The sequence below is a fragment of the Homalodisca vitripennis genome, chromosome 5 (genome assembly GCF_021130785.1).
Source record: "Homalodisca vitripennis isolate AUS2020 chromosome 5, UT_GWSS_2.1, whole genome shotgun sequence".
NCBI classification, from domain to species: domain Eukaryota; kingdom Metazoa; phylum Arthropoda; class Insecta; order Hemiptera; family Cicadellidae; genus Homalodisca; species Homalodisca vitripennis.
The window spans coordinates 57,881,671-57,898,232 of NC_060211.1; the positions used below are offsets into that span (position 1 = coordinate 57,881,671).

Consider the following 16,562-nt stretch of genomic DNA (forward strand, 5'->3'; position numbering starts at 1 on the left):
AATGATATTTACGAGTACTTTACCGTAATGGGAAATATGAATGTCTTCCTTTAACTCATTCTGTACCAATACAAGCCTAATGGTGTTGATGCTGTTGGAAAGAAAACAAGTGATTTAGTCCTTCAAACTTTGTCGATTTCCATTGCTGCATGGAACTAACCCTGTAGGTTTGTTACACTTTGATTTATAACAACAAAGACAAAGAAAACCCTCTATGGCGAAGGTCGTGATGAAGATTCTGTTGAAGATATTTCACTGAACCCTTCGAATAAACCAGTGAATGATGGAACGAAGCGTCCAACCAGTCGGTGTCCTAGGAGAGAGTCGGTCGGTCAGCTGGTTGGCCTGATCTTCTAACCTACAATTACGACAATGTGGCGCCCTACCATTAGCCTTCTCTGGACCTTCTGACGTTGCTTCCCTAAATACCTTCTAGGGCCTATCTGTTGAGAAACGTGAACTATCTTACAATATGAGTTCAGACAGTATAAACCCATTTTAGACAGGATAATAACTCATTCACTAGGACAGGTATCTAATGAAAACTTGTCTGTATCCTATTATATATACACACTAATAGAAAGATAGTGGATACTTAATACGTCATTCCATCTAGGTTTTCTCTGTTTTAGCGCCCAAAAGCTAAAAAGAGCAAGGGACGATTCTCCCTCAAGGCTTGCTTAAACCTTTAACACTAAGGTATCTACACCCACTCCTAGAAAGATAGTGGGTACTTATTAAGTCATTCCACCTAGCCTTTCTCTGTTTTAGTGCCCAAAAGTCAAAGAGAGCAAGGGACGGTTCTCTCTCAAGACCTGCTTAAAGCTTCAGCACTAAGGTATCCACACCCATTCCAACAATCATCCTCCTATCAGTCAAGTGACTTTTCGGTAGCTATTCTTGGTTTGTACAGTTGTAAGCGACAACATCGGAATTGGCTGTACCTAGTGGCAGATATCAATAAGGCAGAAGTGAAACCTCCCAGGGAACTGTGCAATGTACATTAATAATCGTAAGATCACGAGAGTCTGTTATGAATGTCTATATACCTGCAGTATCCCACTTACTCGCATCTATGTCTCGCACTTGTAACGTCTCAGGGACCCGGGTTCAAATCCCGGTGTGAGCATGATATTTTTGCACGATAACAAAAGAAGAGGTAACATTAAACAAGAACATTGCAAGTGTAGAGAATAAAAACGACAGCGAAAAATGTAAGCGAAAATGTAAACAACTTTTCATTTGATATACTAGAGATATACTTGTATTTTTTTAAATGTGTAATTGTTGCTGAGGAACGGCGGAAAGTTACCTAACAGAGCGCGAGTGGTCTGCGCAAGCCGCCGCCGCCGTACAAGGAGGTCCACAGGACAGTCGCGACTCGTCGTGCCGTGTCGTGTTGCGCGGAGAGTTACGTGTGCGTGTACACGATAAACTGGAGATTCTGTGGCCTTATTTGGGTCATGACTTGCTCCCATTCACGTTCTACATTCCCACTGTCTCTATTACATTCTTAATTGGAACGGAGGTGTCGATTACGACTGGAGATTGTTAGGCAAACCTCGGCGCGACGGAGCACTACTGTAATATACAGTATATCTGGTCACAATGTTCTTTGTTAGTTGCATTCACTGACGTGTGGATATTCTCAGTTTAGTAGTTTAAATGTCTATGCCTTTCATATAATGATAAGAAAATGTACTGATTAAAACGTCAAGATACCGCCGCGTTGTTGCGATATGAACACTTACAGTATAATGTACTATCCAAACGATGCGTTACATCGAGATTCTGAAAACATTTATGGATGTAATGGCTCTTCGATTGCATCCAATAATGGGTCTCTGCATATTCCGTTATCACTAAACGCACACAACGAGTTGATTTATTCCCAGCATCAATCACACAGTAGACTTCTAAAGTATCATGAGCGGTGCACTGTGGGGAGTGAAGGTCTTTTAAATAACAGTTGGCCAATAAAACCTTATCTAGCATCTATCAAATGAGAAAATTTGCATTCCGCTTTTACACTGCATCATTTACCATACTGGGCGTTTTATATGATTGTCATTGTCTTGGTTGTGTTATACAAAATATCCGAATACTTTATACTGTGTAATTCATGTTAAGTAACAATAAATACTACGTTTAATTAATTTCTTGATTTTAATACATGCATTGTAAATTACATCGATGTCGGCTGTATAGAGTACATGTAAAAGGCAGTCTCAATTTATCAACATTTCTAACAAGTATAATAACTGTGATACGAGTATCGGCATAATTGGCTACCCAACCTTGGACGCGGGCCGGTCGATGTATTATGGCGATAAAGGAAGTGTAGGCCAGATAGTCGACTGGACAGCTAGTTGTGTAGAGGTCGCTTCAAGGCATTGTGCCTGCTACACCTGTAGGCCAATCGCTCAATTTACAGCACTTGATTTCTTCTTTTGTTGTAACTACATTCTACAGCCTTTTATCCTCCACGCCTGGTAGACAGGAGCAGGAATGGGAGTATATGAGATTCTCGACGCCCACAAGTAGGATTATCATCCCATAGTTGAGAAAGCTTACCAGGCACCACACTTACACATAGAATTTATTAAAACTACATTACTGCAGCAATTTACTGTAGTTCCTGATTTAGACTATTATACAGGGTTTTAATACAAAAGACATTTTATATTCTTCCACATTTAATTTATTTCAAAAGCGCTTTTGCCGGTTAAGGCATCATCAGATATTGTTTACAGAAAAAAAACATATGTATAAAATAGAAAAAACATATGATAAAATAGAATAAAATTTAAAACTAATTGTAAAGACCAAAATCTAATCAATTTTAAAAGAATTGTGTAGAACAATATGGTTTGCAATTCATAATTTTGGAATGAATTTCTTGTTTTACTAGAGGTAGAAAAATGTCACTGAAATTTACGGAAGGTTGGGAAATACAATTATCTTTTAAAACCGTCATATATGCACTTTCAATTTTATTTCTTTCAGTCCAGGAAGATTCTTTAAAAACTATACTTGATGATTAAACATTTATATGGGGATTTTCCTTTATTGCATGTTCAACTAATGTAGATTTTTCAGTGTTTAATTTTTTATAATTGTAAATATGTTCCTTTTAGGAAGAATAAAAATGTCTTTAGTATTAAAACCTACTCACTTCCATCAAGAATACAAAGCAAAGAAAATATTATACAGGGTGTAAAAATGTCACGAACGGGCTTGATAATTTCCAAACGATTACAGATAAAGCAATAAAACTTGGTACATCATTACTGCACCTATAAATATACTTTTTGGAGTAACCACTATTTTTTGTCATGTCAGGAGGATGGTCCGAAAGGAGTCAGAAGAAAATCTTAAATTAGAGCATAGGTCGAGTAGTATATCAAATTAAAGGTCTCTATTAGTAGAGTACAGTGCCGCAAATCCGACCTGAAAAGATTTACTCTTTAAAAAATTACGTTAGTTTAAAATTTGAAACATTTACAATGTAGGTCCTGTTCTAGGTGGTTTATCATTCTTCCCTTTTAAAATGCTGTGGTTTTGAAAGTGAAACGTATTAAACGAATATTGTACTTAAGAAATAGTTTTTAAAGTAATTATTGACTCTTTAAAATAATGTACATCTTGGGCGATGCTTATGTTAAAATGATTTGCCGATCTCCTTGTAGGCCAACCTCCATTGGATGTGATGAGTCAATAACTATCGTAAAAACTAAGTCCAGTATTCATTTACTAAGTTTAACTTTCACAACTTGAGCCAAGACAAGAATATTAAGCCAGCAGTAATGATGTACCAAGTTTTATTGCTTTACATTCAATCGTTCAGGAATTATAAAACCCTTGCTGGACTTTTTATACACCCTGTGTGTTATTCGCTGAACTAGTCCGCCTGACTGTTGGCCGCTTTATCAGTCCAAGTATCTCTGAACCCTCTAGATTGTCGCCAATGCTGTTCTTGTTTATTCCGTTTACGTAAGGAACGTGCCACAGTCAAAGCCACGTTTCAGGGCAAATGTCCAACGCCTGGTTCTGGGAATTTATTCTTGAAGTATAAACCTTGCTTTATGTTAGCTAGTCAGGTCGTGTTGTCCTTCAAATTAAAGAAGGGATTGGATGTATAAGACTTTTCTTAGGTAGTATTGAAAGTGCGTTTGTCTTAGTTCTAATAACATTTCATAATAAAAAATAACTGTGCTATATTGAATGCTGATTTTCAGTAATAAATCAATAAAATGTTGTGTCATTTTTTTAAACGTTAGGAGGTCATCAAAATGAAGAGATTAAAATAAAATTTGGAATCCCCACATACACATTAGCGTGTCGCACACACGGGAGACGTCGATTACACATGCGGATCTTATCATTGTTATCATCACGTACGTTTGAGTCTCTCGAGATCAAATTTCTTTACAATAATTTACAGAACTTTTACCACAGTTTACAGAACTAAGAAAACACTACACAGGACTAAAACACTTTTCTCGTAGTGACCTGTTTCGATGTATTCACTCTACTATAATGTCGAAAGAGTCAATGTCAACTTCAATATTTATTCTATAAAACAAAATTTCATATTTTTTAAACAGTAACATAAATTAACTTATAATGTTACTCCCACTATATAATAGACTACATTATAAACTGTTACAAAACAACTATCGATGCTGTTTAGAGAAAACTGCTTGCAAGTAAGCAATCTGATTTATTGGTTTAAAAATCCAGGATGCAGTGTAATAAATCAAATCAAAATAATTTTAGAAGTGTTTAGAAAGAAGACTATCATGCTAAATTTGGCTAAAATCAAATCGTCCACGTGGTTTTTACCATTATTTCTGTATTTTAAATACGAGTATGTAATGGATATAAAGTCATAATTACACAAAAACGAGAGACCATATACCATGTACTTTATGAAGACACGTGCACAAATCTTTAATAAAACAGTATTTAGTTCGCACTCAAAGTAAAGCAACAATTGTTCGATAACCAAGACATTAACAACTAATATTTACTGAATACTACGTTACAAAGTCAGAGCTGAATGGTGTTTTTGATGAGATGAATTATGAGATGAATATGTATAACAATCCAAGTCTGCGTAAACTCGTCAACTTATTAATTGAAGTCACAAGTCTGATTTACCTCTTCATCGCTTAAAGTGCTAACTCCGTTTGATAATGGATTGAGGAAATATGCCCATTAATAACTTAAAGTGCCTTCTCTGATAGATAGTGGATTGAAAAGATGTATATACCTTCATCACTTAAAATGCCATCTTCATATGAGGAGATGTATCCATTAATCACTTGTAGTGCCAAATCCGTTTGATTTGGATGGAAGATTTATATAGTATACCTTTATCACTTAAAGTTCTATATTTGATATTGAACAGTTCCATCATCCTGTAGTTAAAAACGTGAAGTGCTCCACATGGGGTTGTCAAAGTTTAAAACATTTTTAAATGTGGAGCACTGTCACATTTTTTAACCACCTACAGATGGAAATTAAATATTTATTCCAAAACATGCACTGGAAACCTAAAACATTTGGTTTTGGAGAAAACCCAGACTGTTTTGACGAAAGATAATACCACATTTTTAATTCGAATATTCAGTTCCGAGACTATAGACAATGCATTTTGATATGTATCCATTTATCAATTAAAGCACCAACTTTGTTTGATAATGGAATGAATAGACGTATCACTTAAACACTTAAAATGCCAACTCTATTTTATATTGAATTGAAGATATGTATTATTGAATTGACACTAGAATTGAAATCTAGAGTAATACGGCAGCATGAAAAAGAATCAGAGCCGCTTTGGAATGTTTTTAGTCATAATTTCTTTTGTATGACATTTAAAAAGGATATGAATGGTTTATTTTTATTAAAAACCTCAAATTTTCCTTCATATATTTAATCAGTCCTAAAACATAGGGACATTTTTCAGTTCTAACCATAGCCATAATCAAAAATATTGATTTTCCCGCTCACAAGAATCGTTTCCGTAGAGGTCGTACAATAGTCAGTTATTATCTCAAATCTTGGCACAGCGACAACCGACAGTGATAAAATCATGAACAGTTTCTTGGGTAATAAACTGGAAAACGAACATCTTAACACAGGAGTAAAGTTGTCACCGTTATTGCCATCGTTGTCGTTTATAGTTGCTAATTATATAGGGCCAAGAAAGTCGCAATGAGCTGTTTTGACCTTGTAGATGAAATGTCAGCTGGAACTGTTTGTGTAGTAGAAGTGCTGAGGCAGCAGGCAGCACATCATGTCAAGGCGCGGAGTTGCGGATGATGTAGGAAGACCGAAGGTCGTCAGGGCGAGGTCGGGCTGGCTCACAAGGGACGTGGTCGTCATGCACCTGTCACGTCCACCAGTAACAGGGTGCGATTGGAAAATTTGAAGAACCAAGATGAGTACAGGTGCTTAATATTTTAGTGCTTTTATATGGGTCATCGAGGCAAGATCGGAGTGGCTCACAAGGGAAGTGATCGTCATGCACCTGTCACGTCCACCAGTAACTCGGTGCGACTGGAAACTTTGAAGAACTGGTACTCAATGCTTGAGTGCTTTTATATTGGTCATCGAGGCGATGTCGGAGTGGCTCACAAGGGACGCGATCGTCATGCATCTGTCATGTCCACCAGTAACACGGTGCGACTGGAAACTTTGAAGAACCGAGATCAGTACAGTTGCTCATTGCTATAAAGAATGTTAAATACTACATTGGTGAATGCTCTGAGCAGGTTAAAGGTTGTTCGTTGACAGAAGCTAATCTCTCAGAGTAAAGTCCGTTACTAAACGTTACTGGCCACCTGCCGCCCGATCTTGCGTCACAACCACTGTCTCCTTGCCTACATAAATAAACGTATCTACGTTAATTCCCAGTTTGGAGAGTGGCCGGCCACAGTAAGTCAGACTCAAGGTGTCACGGTCTCTCCTGGAGTTGGTATTCATCTCGCCGCACGGCGTGAAGCACCGCCCACGTCGCTCCGCCTATTCCTGTTTCCAATACGTATCGTGCCGATATATTTTCCAAATACAATTATACACGCATTTTCTTTATAAATTGGCAACAATTACGGAGTGAGGCCGATTGTTATGGTCCCACGTGGCCATTAGTGTCCCCACCATCGATTCATTTCTAGGATGACACGCCTTCCCGCCACGGCGAATACCTGCCTGTAGTCGGCGCATACCATTACCGGAATCGGCTTGTTGCAGTTCAGATCTTCCGGCAGGACCGTTTCGTAAACAGTCAGAGATCACAGGTAGCACGTGACTTCCCGGCGTGGAGGAGTTATTTTCATGTGTGACGTCATGACACACGAGATCCAGCGGTCTCTTCACCTCATGAATTATTTATTGTTTATTAATTGATTTGTCCGTACAGCAACCGGTCACCAAGGCATTGTTCAGAAAGGTGGTCGTGTTACATTTGACACTTTCTGTTATTGATGCGACACAGTTCTGCCAGTATTCAAACACTGCGGCTACATATTAATTGTACAGTCATTGTTCAGAGTGGAGGTCATGTTACACTTGACGCTTGCTGTTACTGATGCGACAACAGTTCTGTCAGCACTCAAACACTACAGCTACATTTTTTCTTGAACGGTCATTGTTCAGAGTGGAGGTCATTTTTACACTTGACGCTTACTGTTATTGATGCGACACAGTTCTGACAGCACTCAAAACACTGCGGCTACATATTCTCTTGAACGGTTCATTGTTCAGAGTTCTAGGCCATGTTACACTTGACGCTTACTGTTATTGATGCGACACAAGTTCTGACAGCACTCAAACACTGCGGCTACATATTCTCTTGAACGGTCATTGTTCAGAGTCTAGGTCATGTTACACTTGACGCTTGCTGTTACTGATGCGACACAGTTCTGTCAGCACTCAAACACTACAGCTACATTTTTTCTTGAACGGTCATTGTTCAGAGTGGAGGTCATGTTACACTTGACGCTTACTGTTATTGATGCGACACAGTTCTGACAGCACTCAAACACTGCGGCTACATATTCTCTTGAACGGTCATTGTTCAGAGTGGAGGTCATGTTACATTTGACGCTTACTGTTATTGATGCGGACACAGTTCTGACAGCACTCAAACACTGCGGCTACATATTCTCTTGAACGGTCATTGTTCAGAGTGGAGGCCATGTTACACTTGACGCTTGCTGTTATTGATGCGACACAGTTCTGTCAGCACTCAAAAACACTGCGGGCTACATATTCTCTTGAACGGTCATTGTTCAGAGTCTAGGCCATGTTACACTTGACGCTTACTGTTATTGATGCGACACAGTTCTGACAGCACTCAAACACTACAGCTACATTTTTTCTTGAACGGTCATTGTTCAGAGTGGAGGTCATGTTACACTTGACGCTTACTGTTATTGATGCGACACAGTTCTGTCAGCACTCAAAACACTGCGGCTACATATTCTCTTGAACGGTCATTGTTCAGAGTGGAGGTCATGTTACACTTGACGCTTACTGTTATTGATGCGACACAGTTCTGACAGCACTCAAACACTGCGGCTACATATTCTCTTGAACGGTCATTGTTCAGAGTCTAGGCCATGTTACACTTGACGCTTACTGTTATTGATGCGACACAGTTCTGACAGCACTCAAAACACTGCGGATACATATTCTCTTGAACGGTCATTGTTCAGAGTCTAGGTCATGTTACTCTTGACGCTTGCTGTTACTGATGCGACACAGTTCTGTCAGCACTCAAACACTACAGCTACATTTTTTCTTGAACGGTCATTGTTCAGAGTGGAGGTCATGTTACACTTGACGCTTACTGTTATTGATGCGACACAGTTCTGACAGCACTCAAACACTGCGGCTACATATTCTCTTGAACGGTCATTGTTCAGAGTGGAGGTCATGTTACACTTGACGCTTACTGTTATTGATGCGACACAGTTCTGACAGCACTCAAACACTGCGGCTACATTTATTCTCTTGAACGGTCATTGTTCAGCAGTGGAGGCCATGTTACACTTGACGCTTGCTGTTATTGATGCGACACAGTTCTGTCAGCACTCAAAACACTGCGGCTACATATTCTCTTGAACGGTCACTGTTCAGAGTGGAGGCCATGTTACACACTTGACGCTTGCTGTTATTGATGCGACACAGTTCTGTCAGCACTCAAACACTGCGGCTAACATATTCTCTTGAACGGTCACTGTTCAGAGTGGAGGTCATGTTACACTTGACGCTTACTGTTATTGGTGCGACACAGTTCTGTCAGCACTCAAACACTGCGGCTACATATTCTCTTGAACGGTCATTGTTTAGAGTGGAGGCCATGTTACACTTGACGCTTGCTGTTATGATGCGACACAGTTCTGTCAGCACTCAAACACTGCGGCTACATATTCTCTTGAACGGTCATTGTTTAGAGTGGAGGCCATGTTACACTTGACGCTTGCTGTTATGATGCGACACAGTTCTGTCAGCACTCAAACACTGCGGCTACATATTCTCTTGAACGGTCACTGTTCAGAGTGGAGGCCATGTTACACTTGACGCTTGTTGTTATTGATGCGACACAGTTCTGTCAGCACTCAAACACTACAGCTTCATGTTTTCTTGAACGGTCATTCTTCAGAGTGGAGGTCATGTTTCACTTGACGCTTACTGTTATTGATGCGACACAGTTCTGTCAGCACTCAAACACTGCGGCTACATATTCTCTTGAACGGTCACTGTTCAGAGTGGAGGTCATGTTACACTTGACGCTTACTGTTATTGATGCGACACAGTTCTGTCAGCACTCAAACACTACTGCTACATGTTTTCTTGAACGGTCATTGTTCAGAGTGGAGGTCATGTTACACTTGACGCTTGCTGTTATTGATGCGACACAGTTCTGTCAGCACTCAAACACTACTGCTACATGTTTTCTTGAACGGTCATTGTTCAGAGTGGAGGCCATGTTACACTTGACGCTTCTATTGATGCGACACAGTTCTGTCAGCACTCAAACACTACAGCTACATGTTTTCTTGAACGGTCATTGTTCAGAGTGGAGGTCATGTTACACTTGACGCTTACTGTTATTGATGCGACACAGTTCTGTCAGCACTCAAATACTACAGCTACATATTCTCTTGAACGGTCATTGTTCAGAGTGGATGGCTATATGGTATTGTACGTGAGTGAAACGAGCCTGGTGAGGTTAACCCACGAATGACGGATGTTTCCCAAGTAGTTGTTAACATTAGTTTTAAAATTTTGTTCTTAAGAGAAAGGACAATTAACATCACAAGTGAGTAGTGTTGTAACTTAAACTACTAAAATCTAGTTGAATTTTAATTTAAGCCATTTAATTTGATACGTACTCAAACAAGATAAACTCTTCCCTGGGAGAAACTTTCAAACCGGTACCTTAAAAGGAGCAATGTCTAACAAGTGTTCGCTGTATGTAAATCGGGAAGGTATAACAACATCGTTCGTCGAACGGAATTCCTTTCGTGCCGACTGATTGTCCTGAGAAACTAACTCCCGGTTTATTGTCCTGCTCCGGATTGTCCTGAGTCGAGACATTCCTGAGACAAAACTAGGAATTCTGCGTCTGCCTACTGCGTGGGTCACGAACAAGTGACTGGTGAGGAAGTAAACTGTTGTAAACTGGCAGAGAGTAAAGGTCTCGGAGAGGATGTAGAAAGCTCTGATGGTTTATAGACGTGGATAAACAGGTTCAACTGGTCGGCTCTAAACGATGTCGTACGGTTTGGAATATTAAATATTACTGCTTCACGAGGAATTGGTGAAACAGTTGTTTGCCGTGTGGACTTATGAAACTGGTAAACGTTTACATATTTCTTTTTTGTTTCGTTAACATACGGAACAAATGGTCGTAGCCTTATTATTGTCTGAAGTAGTATATTAGTCATTAGTGCTGAGGTAGAACAATATTGCACGAGACTCCATCTAAACATTTTTAAAGAGGGAAGTAAATAATAAATCTCAGTTAATTTTTAGATAAATACTTTCAAAACATTTTACTTATTAAAATATTATTCATGACTACTTTACAATTCCCGAAAAATATTTAACATTCAGCAATATGTTGTTGTAAAATAAAACATTAATGTCGCGGCAATAGTCGCTAGCACAACTTTAAATTCTTTTACGTCAAGGGGTTTCTTCCCTACTTATAACTGGGTGTTAAGTGTTGACCACAATGATTTGGGCACAAATTAACTAACTGTTCCACTATAGAGACCATAAATATTTATTTAAGTCAAGTCTTCCAGTACAGATAAACAATGAACGTGTCGCAAGAGTGGCCCTACACTCCGTCAGCGGCTCAGGAGCAGCACGACCTACATACCGCTAGAGTACACGTAGATCCCAGATGGATGGCGGACCACACCGCCGCTCACGCCAGTGCTAGATAAAGCTATCTCCCAGGCCTCTTGTGTGCACTTTATATGACTTTCTAGCTCTTGTGTAACGGGATTAGCGGGCAGGGCTGTGTCGCTCACAATTACGCTATCAAGTGCGTGGGGTTGGCCGGTCCCTGGGTGTATCGTGTGGAGATCGAACATGTGTGTTGTTTATTCTCCTTCTGGACGCAAGATACAACTTAACCTCGTTAAATGTGCAAGATGGTTGTTGGTTCGTGTCGCAATTATTGTCACAGTTAAGCCACTAACTCTTCAAAAATATTTGGACATAGAAAACGCAATACAACCTAAAAGATCCGTTTATTTTAATTTCGAATTTTAATAATACTTTTTTTTAATTATACAGGTATTATCATATTATTTTGCAGGAGGGTTCACTCCTGGTTGTTTTATACTTTCCAGTGGGAACAGCAAAAACGATGTGTCACTTTAATTGGGACAACCTTATGGATGTCCAGGAGCGGCAGTATATTTCAAGATATTGGGGTGCAAGGGTAGATCGATAGGTCTAGTCTAGTGCAGGGGATGACTGTTGGAGTTGGTGGGGCTCCCTAAGTGTCAGGGGTTGTTACCATCCTAGACATAATAGGATAGCAACAGCCCTGCTCTTACCAAAGAATAATCACAAGCTGACTGACTTTATTTTCATGTTTTATATTTTTTTTTGTCCTGTCACGCTACTTGAAACTGTAGCAGTATAGACTCCATTTATGTTATTTGTAATTTGCACTTGTATTTTTGATGGAATAAAATCATTATTCATAAGGGTATGCCACCACCTGCCTGCTTTGACTGGAGTGGCAGGTACAAAGCCTTCCCCTTCTTCCAAGGAGATATGATTGAGAATCCCAAAGTCCTTCCTCATGGATTTTGACAGGAGGCGCCCACTACCCCAAACCTTACCCATCCAGACTATCCTATCACACCGGAAGCAGCAAAAGGTCCCTTTAAGACTAAGTGGAATTTCTCAGCTTCTTGTCAAGAACAAAAACAACGTTTTATTAGTATTTCCATTTATCATCAAATAAATTTTCAGCTGGAGACAATATTATTAGAATATGTAAAATGTGTTAACATACTTCTTATGAATAAAACATAACGATTAAATCCGCCTTTGAGGCAGTGACTTATACCAGTATGTCATTCATACATCACAGTGCCATTCTGCTAGAAGTCCTTTTTAAAGGAAGAGTTATCGAGACATTTGCATTTAATATGGCATGAAGGACACAACCGTAAGAATGTAGCAGATTACAAATGCCTTTAGACTTGGCCTGTTACTGTGTAATGAGCTATATTTAGTGAGGTAAGGTGGGAATATTCTCTGTGGGAAGGGAATTTATAAATGTGAATATTTCCAGGGAACTTCCCGAAGGAGCAAATAGTGAATATATCAAATTTAAATCATAATTTACATAAACAAAATTATTAAATGCAAATATTTAAATTTGCAGTTTAATTTAATAAGTTAAGATGACCTATTAGTAATTTGGGAGTATTTTGCACTATTTTATAACAGATATGACAGAATTCGTAATATAGGTTTAAAAATTTGATCATTTCATTTTATTCTACGTAGAAAACACGGTTAGTAATGATACACTAAGCAATTATGTAGGTATTTAATAACATTTAAGGATGAACGCAAATATCACAGTTTTAAAATTTATGTGAAGGAATTAAGACTTTTATGATTTTTATTTTTGATTATAACTTTTTAAGAATTTATTTATATGTTCTTATTAATATATTAGATCTAAGGGATTAAAAAAATATTGGGGTGTCCACTGACCTATGCTTTTAGGAGGAAATTATAAATTCCTGTAAATTTCCCGGTATTTATGAATTTTTCCGGAAATGTTACATTACTAGCTATATTAATGCACGGTAACAATTTCATCTTTACACAATTTACTTCTGCAGGAACGCCGCTCTACAAGACTCGGGAGAGCAGTAGGGTAGGCGTGACTGATACCCGGGCTCCGTAAGACTCTCATTGCGAGAATCTTACAAAAACTAGTTGAAAGTCAATACCAGCGTCTCATTACAAGATGCAGCGCGTGGATGCTCAACTTCCTCACAGGATCTTGGAGCTGGCCTCGTCTAGTGTTTACAGGGCTTATCTCACTTCCGAGAGCGGCGACCGGCCTCGGCTCGATGGTAGATGTCTTGCTAACAGCATAGATATCAGTGCACAAATAGAGAATATCACTAGATTGAGAATTCTTATTACACATTAATTTGTGGTAACGGTTTTCGTGTTTGTTGCAGGGGTTCTTCGTGACATGAGCAACTAGCTGCAGACCCAGAACGGTAAGTGGTAGTTCCCTTAATACTCGCAATACTTGTAGTAGTAGTCGTACTTTTTTATATAGTTACTGTTGTTGCTTGTATATTTATATGCTGGTGTGAAGATTGACATTTAATTTTGAAGCAGGCCTTAGACGCTAACGTTTGTTCTGGTCCAAACACAAGACTATAATTATATAAGCCAATTTAAAGTAGGAAGGGCAAGTCCTGGGTGTGGGTGTGGTGTCGGTATATTCCTGCTTGTACTTGATCTTCCATCTCCTTGTAATATATTTCCTAAAGAGATTCTAGACGTACTTGAACATCTTATATGTACCGGTCATACAAAAACATCAACTGCAGTAAGTATTCCGACTGCACTAAAAAATCTAAAGAAATACGTTTTTGGAAGTAACAGATGAATTTTGAAAATAAGACGATTTCTTTGTAAAATCAAATATAAGTAAAACAAATAACACTGTAGTTCAAAGTGTTTTATGACTTTTAAAATTAATTAGTCCACTTGCAGTTAGTCATTGTTGCTTTTAAGTTACTGGTACATTATGTCTTCTGTATTGTTAATCTGTTTTGCAAAAGCGGTTTAAAATAATGGATTGCAATGAAATATCCTTGGTTGCTTCAAGCTTGTTTACACGTGCCAAGAATATAACTCTTCCACTCCCAGTTGGAAGCTAATTAATAATTCAGTAAACACGTAAACAAGTTTAAATCGTCGAGCGTACGGTCGAGTCGCAACAAACGAGAAAATTACTTGTCATGTTAACGAGTGGACTCAAAGTGGCAATTTTCCATCGTGGAAGCCTTAAGAGGAAAATCAGCGATTCTATGATAGCCCGTGTTATCAATGCCTCACATACTAATGTACACCTGCTCTGGGGACGTGAGATGAAACGGACCGACTTGTCCCGCTCTACCAGTCCCAGCCCTGCCACTTTCGTCATTTTACTCACTTTCTCTGTTTTTATAGCAGACTAGGTCATTCTAACAAACTAACACGGTGTAGTGGGAAGTAAGTTAGTGGGCTCTGAACCCATTTCTCCGAACATTCCGGGTATTTACATTAAGGATTCCGGGTAATATTCCGCATTAAACATTTATTCATTTTTAACACCTCCTATTATTATTTTTTTTTTATTTCTTTAAAGCCTCAGCTCTCGGCTATGCTGACACTGTGACTGCTTTTCCTGTATGATAGGTGCTCCACGGGATTTGAACCCGTGATCTCTCAGTTAGAGGGCTGTGACTATATCCACTATATGAGGATGAGGAATATGGCAAAATAAAAGAAACAAGCAAACACAATTAAAACACTGAACCTTTTACAAATTATGAGCCTGAAATTAATCACCCATACAGACCAGGGACCCTAGATTATGCTACTTTAGTTCAACAAGTTTTATTGTTTTAGTCAATTAAACTTAACTTTTAAGTGTCGCTTAATTTTGCTAGATTTATGGTAAGCCCTTTTTCGAAGTAAGATTACTTAATTTCCAAACTAACTCAATTAGACAGTTTAGATTGCAGTACGTGATTTAAATGAAAATTGGTAAACTCGAAAAGTAAAAGCCTAATAGTAACGAACACTCTTTAATATTGCTACCTTTGCTGCATTCTGGGAAAAGCTTTTCGCTTTATCTTTTAATCAATGACAAGGCATCTTAACTTGCAAAAGGACATTTTCTCATACACTGTTCTCAAATGTATTTGTATAGGTAAGAAAATTCCAATATTTTGTGGAAAATATCTTTAAATTCGGAAATTCTTCCCACCACTAATAATTTTACATTTTTACATCTATTTCAAAAGCGTAACCACCACAAACTAAGTAGGCTAACATTTAACTCTCTATGTCTAACTATTTTATAAAGATTACAAATCTCCAAATGAGGTCAGTTTTTACATCGAAAAACCTCTTCCCGTGTCCCTCTCGGTCTTATTTCAAGATAAAATCTGTCCTCTGTAGATACATTTTAGTGCAGAAGGCAGATACAAACATTTGCAGCTGAAATTTTAATGCTCCTTCTTTAATGCATTTAGTTAATAACAATTGAATAATCACGATCGAACTTAGTGGAGCTCTTTTATAAAGCATAAGAATAGGAAAATGTTCAACAGCTTACCGTTTTTTCGTGCAAAATACATTAAATCATCCAATTTTTGTTCAATTGTGATATAATGTTTTTTAATATTATTTAATTTCATAAATTGTCAACATAGTGTTTTCAAATTATATAATATTTGTACAACATTTGGAAAATGACTTACACGTGATTAATTTTCTGTTCTTAAACTTAAGGTCAACATTTAAAAATAAAAGAATTTTTGGTCAATAAGTTGTTACTTGATTATGAATCTATAGAAAGTTTGTAACAAACTGTATTAATTTTTTTAATTGTGCTTTTATATAATGGACTTTTTGCCACCATGGTCCCACCAAGCGGCGGTTACCATTGCCTAGAATATTTCCCTCCACATTCATTCTTGAAGGCGAAGGCGACGGAGGAAGAACGATCCTGCGCAGCCTTGGTGTGGGCGACGTGTTATCGCCGGTTTACGACGACTCCTCACACTTCATAATTTGACTTTCCCTTTCAAGGCTTTTATGTCTCTATCTTGATAATAGTGCAGATATTTACTATCAGCTAACCACTGGCGTGAGCGAAATTGAACGACTAGAAAGTTGTTTATCTGAACAAGTTACTCAGACTGCAATTGCCATTATCGGGGCGTATGATAACTTTTACTGTCAGTTTTTATTACTATGTCAATTAA

At 38.3% G+C, this 16,562-nt stretch overlaps 1 protein-coding gene across 1 annotated transcript in view; it reads left to right on the forward strand.

The window, feature by feature from the left end:
* LOC124362263 (cadherin-99C-like) overlaps positions 1–16,562 on the forward strand; it is a 222,983-nt gene that overhangs the window by 43,971 nt on the left and 162,450 nt on the right. The window contains 1 exon segment of the mRNA XM_046816616.1: positions 13,752–13,793. The gene's annotated coding sequence lies outside the window, so the exon portion shown is untranslated.